Here is an 8,091-nt window from a genome sequence, read left to right as displayed (position 1 = left end):
TTCCTGACCAACGTGGAGTATGGTAGACCTGTCGGCAAGGCCCAGAGGTGTCTGTTCCAGAAGGCTAAGCTCTGCAACATTATTACAAAAGGTCACTATCACTTTTTACCCAGTTACCAAACTGGGAATGTGCTTGAATATTATTTAAAGGAAGTTCATAATCAATTATTATTTTCCTGATTTTATTTTGTATTATTGTTGTAATTATTTTGTAATCTTTTAATTGTGAGTGAACAGATGTTTATATTTACTTTTTGCAGAGAGGGGAATTGAACGGGGAGGAGTTATTCACGTGTCTTACAATCAGTTATGGCTGGGGGTTAAATAACCGCTTACTATGAACCAGTGATGTTTGCCTTTGTGCCAGTGGGCACTTTAGTGTACGGAGAACAACGATTCCATGTGGTAAAACTGCTAAGCTGTTGTAGAATCAATACAAATAGTTATCCAACTAATTAAAAGAAAAGTCTCCAATTAGTGAAAAGAAGAACACACTTTGCATATTTTAACTATTTACTGCTATAAAAACAATGATCGCGCTGTTCACACAGTGATCAACAAAGAAGTAAAAGTTGTAAAAACACCAGGGCAACCAAACAAAATCACTAAACCATCAATGACACTGCATATACGGTGCATTTTAAGTCAGGGAGTGACTAAATCTAAAGAGGTTCCAGTTTCTGTGTGCGTCAACAGTGTTTGGACTCTATCTGAATGATGGGTCATCATCAGGACTATTGAAAGCACTGAACCATGTACTAACAAAAGATAATACTTGTGTTCAGAATTTTAAAATGCAGGGTGTGTGCAAAAATGAAATACTTTAGGTAGGTATAGCAATGAGTTTCTCACTGAATCTGGTCTGTCAGCATGAATCAGCAAAGTACCAGAAATGCAGAATTAAAAATTATTCACACTATTAAATGTGATGGGAAACCACATAGTGAGCTAATTGCCAAGCTCACTCTTAGATGCTTACTTCAAAGCATCAAGAACCCAGTTTTAAGGAATAGCATTTTAGAAGGAGACTCCATCTATAAAACGACCAAAGCTGCATTAATCTATATGTAAACACAAGGGCCAGAAGCTCCTTAACACCTAGGAAATGTCATAATTGTTACTTGAATGGTCCAAAGTAGCCAGTGATCCCAGGAAGTACACATTTATTGGCTGAAAGAGAAGCCAAAGTAAGGTGGAACAAGCAGGCTGTGTCTGCAGCATCTGCAAGGGGAACCACATATGTTCAAAAGAAGCTCAAGGAGTGGTGTATAAGATACAAAGGCAATTCAGTGAGAAAATTACAAAGAAAATGGAAACATTACATCTGTAACACGAGTTGCTTTCCTCCATGATGTTCATACAATTAGTAATGATATGTTTGAAAATCCCGCTACATACAACTTGTTCAGTAATCAATCAAACATTTGTAGAGCATGCTACTCAGACTTGAGGGTCTCAAGGCGATGGGCGGGGGCACCTACTGATCAAACAGCCAGGTCTTGAGGAGTCCCCTGAAGGTCAGCAGGTCCTGGGTCTGTCGCAGGTGGAAGGAGAGGGTGTTCCGAATCTTGGTGGCAAGGTGGGAGAAGGATCTACCACAGTGGTTGTTCGGTGGATGCGTGGGACAGTGGCGAGGGCGAGGTCAGCGGAGCTGGTGGTTGGGGTTTTTGGAAGATGAGTCACTTGTTGAGGTATGCTGGTCCGGCGTCATGGAGTGCTTTGTGGACGTGGGTGAGGAGCTTGAATGTGATCCTCTTGTTGATGGGAAGCCAGTATAGGTCCTTCAGGTGGGCGGTGATGTGGCTGTGGTGGGGGATGTCGAGGATGAGGCGTGTGGAGGTGTTTTGTATGCGTTGGAGTCTCTTCTGTGGTTTGGGCGTGGTTCCCGCGAGGATGGCATTGTCGTAGTCCAGCCTGCTGGAGACTAGGACCTGGGTGACTGTCCTTCTGGTTTCGGTGGGCATCCATCTGTAGATCTTGCGAAGCATACAAAGGAGGAGATGGCGTTGACTTGTTGGGTAATGGATAGAGAGGAGTCCAGGATGAACCCCTGGTTGAGTGCTTGGTCGGTGGATGTCGGTGCAGATCCCAGCGAGGCTGGCCACCAGTAGTCGTCCCATGCGGAAGGGGTGGAGCCGAGGATGAGGACCTCGGTCTTGTCCGAGGTCAGTTTCAGGTGACTGCTCTTCATCCATTAGGCGACCGCCTTCATCCCTACGTGGAAGTTGGTTTTGGTGGTGGCGGGATCTTTGGTGAGAGAGAGGATCAACTGAGTGTCGTCGGCGTAGGAGACTATGTTGAGGTCGTGCGATCGGACAATGTTGGCGAGTGGTGTCATGTAGACGTTGAAGAAGGTCGGGCTGAGGGAGGATCCTTGGGGTACGCCGCAGGTGATCTTGGTAGCTTCGGATCGGAATGGAGTGAGGCGGACTCTCTGGGTTCTGACTGTGAGGAAAGAGGTGATCCAGTCCAGGGCTTTGTTGCGGATCCCCGTGTTGTAGAGGCGTGCCAGTAGGGTGTGGTGTCAGACGGTGTCAAAGGCGGCTGAGAGGTCCAGAAGGATGAGGGCCGCAGTTTGGCCCTTGTCCACAGGGCCCTGATGTTGGTGATTTTGGTGCTGTGGTTGCTACGGAATCTGGATTGGGATGAGTCCATGGTGTGGCTTTCTTCGAGGAATTGGGTCAGTTGTCTGTTGACGATCTTCTCTATGACTTTCGCCGGGAACAGGAGCAGGGAGATGGGCTGGAAGTTCTTGATGGCTTTGGGTTTCTTGAGCAGGGCTTTCCGGGAAGGTGGCTGTCTCAAATGAGCTGTTGAAGATCTTACAGAGTTGGGGTGCGATGATGGAGCTCGCTTTGTTGAAGATGTGGTGGAGCAGGGGTTTGATGGTGAGTCGGAGTGGATGGTGTTCATGGTCTTGATGGTGTCTTCGTCGTTGATGTGTTTCCAGGAGATCAGGCAGCCGGTGTGGCTGGGGGGCGCTGAGTCCGGGGTGTTGACAGTTGTTGGAGATGTCTGATGTTGAAGCTGTTGTGGATGTTGGCGATCTTGCAGTGGAAGAAGGTGGCTACAGTTTCCCAGAGGTCTTGAGATGGCGGGATGTCATTGGAGCTGGGGTTAGCGAGTTCCTTCACAATTTTGAAGAGCTCTTTCCTATTTTGTGTGATGTTGTCGATGTGTTCCTTGAAGGAGGTCCTTTTGGTGGTACGAATGAATTGGTGGTGTCTGCGGCTGGCGTTCTTGAGGGCTTCATGGTTGTCTGGAGTTTGCTTGTGGCACCATTTCTTCTCTAGTCTTCGGCGGGTCTGCTTGGATGTCTGGAGGTCGGCGGTGAACCAGATGGCTCTTCTGTCAGTGCATCTGTTTGTGGCTTTCTTGATCGGGGCAAGAGTGTTGGCGCAGTCATCAATCCATTGCTTGAGGTTCTGGGCGGCTGTGTCGGTGTGAGTCTCGGGTGAGGGTGGTGATTAACTTGTCTTCGGTGACCTTGTTCCAGCTGCAGTGGGGGATTCTTTGCTGGTGGCTGTGTGTAGTGGTTTTCTTAAAGGAGAAGGGGATGCAGCGGTGGCCGGTCCAGTGGAGTTCGGTGGCGTGGCTGATGGAGACGTGGCTGCTGGCGGAAAAAATGGGGTTGAGCGTGTGTCCGGCGGAGTGGGTGGGTGTTGTGATGAGCTGTTTGAGGCCGAGTAAGGTTTGTATATACCCACCACATTGTTGTTTGGTCACTTCCCCGACCACCTGCAATTCTATGTCATCCTCAGTATCATCATCTTCGAACAGTAGCAGCGTTTCCCCCCCTTAGCGCCTTGATACCCTCAAGGGTATGGTAGTGCACTTTACAAATGCTCTGATTGATTGATTGATTAAGTTTCATGAAGTGGCTGACTAGGGGGCCGTAAGGAACTTTAACCTACTTCTACTTTGATATTGACACATCCTGGTTTTCACCTTTTGTGTTTGCCCTGTGTGGACCAATCAGCATGGATACCAAAAAGCATAGACAACATTTTTCGAATTACTATCAGAGAAGTCTCTAAGGGTATGCGTGATACCACCACGTGTGAACTTACAAGTTTTTTAAATATTTTTACATCAAACAGCTACCACACCGAAAGTGCCTAACAATGTGTTCTTGACCAAAGTAAGTACCGATATCTGCGTGTTTCAATGGGGATACGATGCTGGTCATGTTAATTTTTACCTTTTCAAAAGGGGAACATGGGCACTTGGTTCGTAGTCCAATGGAAGTGATCATGGGCCAACTCTTTTAAATGATCCTAATCACTGCATTAATCATGGTACAAGATGTGGACATCTATACCATAGGACCAGTCTCTTGTTTAAGCGTTAGGGCAGGCGTGGCCTGTGCAGGTAAGATTTAGAATCTGGTGGAAATGAAGTAAGCTCTCTATGAGAATCATACATAACCTAGAATTATAGCTGGGTAACTGAATTACTGGGGATTTATTTTTCCTGGGGGTCTGACTAACATCATAGACCACTCGAGCTTCCATCTTGTCTATTTAACGTCACTCAGAATCATTCAGTGGAAAACATCCCTGTAATGGGTGGGTGGGTGGCCTGAGTGGGTGTGTAAGTGCTTATGTGGGATATGTGAGTGGGTATATTTTCTTTTAATTTTTACCCATCCATAATTGTATGTTATGTTTGACCCCCAAAACCATCTTGCCCTGCTTTCAGCTGCTGCGCAGTGGAAGAGGAGTATTGGGGAGCAAAACATAACATAGCCTCTGTTATGTATCCCTGTCTCAAAGGTTTAAAAAAATGCAGCTGCTATGCTTAACCAACCCCCCCACCACCTACTCTGCCTTACTTCCCCCTCCTGCTGCTGTGCTTTCTGCTTTCAGTCAAAACAGACCAGCAGCATGGCACTGACAGGCTCCCAGAGAGCCCTGTCAACCTGGCCTGGAAGGCCTTTATGACATCACAACAGTGGGTCACCAGTTTAGTAATCAACTCTTGCTATGTCATAGCAGTAGATTGTTGGATTCAGAAACTGAAATAAACAACGGAGGCTCTTTATGAGAGCTATCGTAACAAGGGCATACTTACTGTTTGCTTCAGCATCAAGCCTTTCCAATGCATATTGAATTAACACAATGTTCTATGTTTAGGTGGCCTCAGTTAACCTTAAAAATCACCTCAGTTTTGAGTAAGATTTACATAAATCCGTGCCCGATTATAACTTTATTGTTTAAAATTTAATTTCAACTGCCGTCAATTCCTTCTTGTCAGTGTGGTTGTTATTCTGAATTCCATACAAAATATTAAGTATTTCGCTTATTGTAAGTATGTTAGATTGGAACATCAGTTTATACAATGACAAAGTAGCTACGAGGCTCAGTTGTAATACCAAAGTACCAGCTTAGTTACAACACCAAAGTTCCCACAAAACATTGTAGGCACAAGGGAATGTTTTTTGCTTTCGCAACTATCCACTGAAAAGATTGGTAAAAACGCTCAATAAGAAGACCTAGAACATGCTGAAAATAAAAATAACGTACTGCAGCCCCTTAATCACTGGCCTTACTCTTTTATTAATTCCCCGTTTTGCACCTGTGACAATTAATGCAGCAAGTTGAGCTGTCCTAATTCGCATAATTCCGGAACTCTCCTCCCTTTATGAGTCATGTACTATTTTTTCTTTTAATGTTAAAGGTTTGTGCCAGTCATATTAGTTAACGTTTATACTTCAAAATACCCCCCTTTTGAAAAAGTAATGCTTTCTTTCGAGGTGTGCAAAATTTTATTTCTGTCGACGAAAATTTGCAAAGGGTGTGATCTAGCTTCATAAATGTGTTTCTGCTTTCCTTTTTGTTTAATTATAACAATAGCAAACCCGATTTCCAGATATCGCTCTGTTCTTCCAGATATCTATTTAATCTTGCTTTCGTTGACAATCTAAGTTTTTTATTTGCATATTCTGTTCAGTGCAAAATGTAAGATGTTAGGTGTCCTGTTTACTGTGCAGTTAGACTAGGTGGAATAACCTGCCTGGTGCGCATTGTTAGACTATTTTTTAAATTCCTGAACGCCTCTTTCTTTCATGATTCGTAAACGCGAATTATGGGGTTCGAAACCACAACTGTGTTTTACAGGGGCATCCATGGTGACCGCATGGACCCAACACCCCACCAGCCAGGACATAATGAGAGGACGATGCAAACCGCAGCCAGGTTTGAGTGAGTGTCATCAACATCTTTTGGTAAATTGTTCTTAGTGAGGTCTTTGCAAGGTTAAAGTCATTGAAACCTTTTGACCTTTTCCTAAGTTACATGCAGTCGTTTTTGACAATAATAATTTGTTTTTAAAAAGTGCATGATACTGCACATAGTGCACTTTCTGGGAGACGTAAGAACTGTGCAAAGCAGGTGTTAATGCCACAATATAATGGTCTTCAGTTTTCCAACCTCACAATGATGAAAGATGGTAAAACCTCCTGGTTCCACTAGATGTCAGCAGCATTCACTTAACTCGCAAAGTGATCTTGCTAACCATCAAAGTCTTACATGGATCAAATAACCTCGGGAAACAAGTAAATATTGGTAAGTTAAATCAATTATGTATTTATTTATTTATGTATTTATTTAGCAAAACTAAGGGTTTCTACTTCAGTCAATCAATTAATCAATCAATAAAATCTTGAGTCATAGAATGTTTACAAAATGGATGTATGACAGAACCACCCACGCCATTACCACACAGTCTTAATCACGCAATGCCTTTGCCACACGTCTTTACCACGTATATGCCTTTACCAAACATACCTTTTCATTGAAAACGTAAGTATATATCAGGTAAGTGAGCCCCTTTTATAAAATAAAATAAAAATATATATATAGGTATACAAACACACACATATGCACATCTATATATGTATAAGTGTGTATATCTGATATATATATGTACACATATGTAAGTTCCCTCATCAAAACTTAACCTCAACCACCCCAAGCCCTAAAAATACCCTTACTACCCAATACTCCTACCTACCCTAACATATCCTTGCCACCCCATACCCTCCCCTAAACCCTAAAAATACCCTTATCACCCCATATCCAAACCTAAAAACACCCTTACCATCTAATACCTCTACCCACACTAAACCCTAAGAGTACCCTTACCACCCAACACCCTTAACCAGCCCCTAAAACCCTAAAAACACATATATTAGCCAATACTCCTACTCACCCTAAACCCTAAAAATATCTTTACCACCTTATACCCCTACCCACGCTAAACACTAAAAATACCCTTACCACCCAGTACCCGTACCGACCCAAATTTAAGAGCATTGTATAAAGTATTAACAAATCAATTTCCTTCAGGAGGTCATATCTGTCTGTCACAATCTCAGCAGTAGAGTGTTTTGTATTTGAAAGTGTATGGAATAAAATTAGTGCCAGCCAGACAGGTTGATTCTGGTGCAGGATGGTGTAAGACAGTCATGCAGGCCTACATTACTTGATATTTCAAATATGCAGTAGCGGTACTAAGTACCGCTTCCTAGCAACAGTGTGCCATTTACAAAAGAGCTTAAAGTGCAAGGTGCTTTGTGCTCAATGATTGCTGCAAGGACATCTAGGGAGTTCTGAAAACCATGTGCCACAGGTAGGGAACGATGCAAAAAAAGTGCACAGTACTTAGGTGAATGCAGGACAGGGAAAATGTTTGTTGTGGATGGTTTACAAAAACACGGTAAGTCTCAAAACCTGGGGATGTCAGCAATACAGTGTGGGCCACAATAGAGAGTTTATGGGATTCTCTAATGGGTTTGAGATTCTCAAAATGGTTAAAAAAACACATGCTTCACATTTTGTATGGTTAAAACATCAGAACATTCAGGGTTAGTGCATAATTCTGAGACAACTAATGTGCAAAAATCTGCTTTATATAGGGAAGCCATACAATGGAAACTATATTGTCCAAGAACATACATTCCCTTATTAATGGCTGCGTAAAGCTGGCCCTACCGTCAATGAAATCTACATTAATAATGGATGCATTTTAATTACATTTCTCAATATAAGGTAATCCTAACTCAGTATGGCAGACATGGGTGAGGCAATC

Source organism: Lissotriton vulgaris, chromosome 4_1 (genome assembly GCF_964263255.1).
Source record: "Lissotriton vulgaris chromosome 4_1, aLisVul1.2, whole genome shotgun sequence".
Lineage (NCBI taxonomy): Eukaryota > Metazoa > Chordata > Amphibia > Caudata > Salamandridae > Lissotriton > Lissotriton vulgaris.
This window is presented reverse-complemented; position numbering follows the sequence as displayed.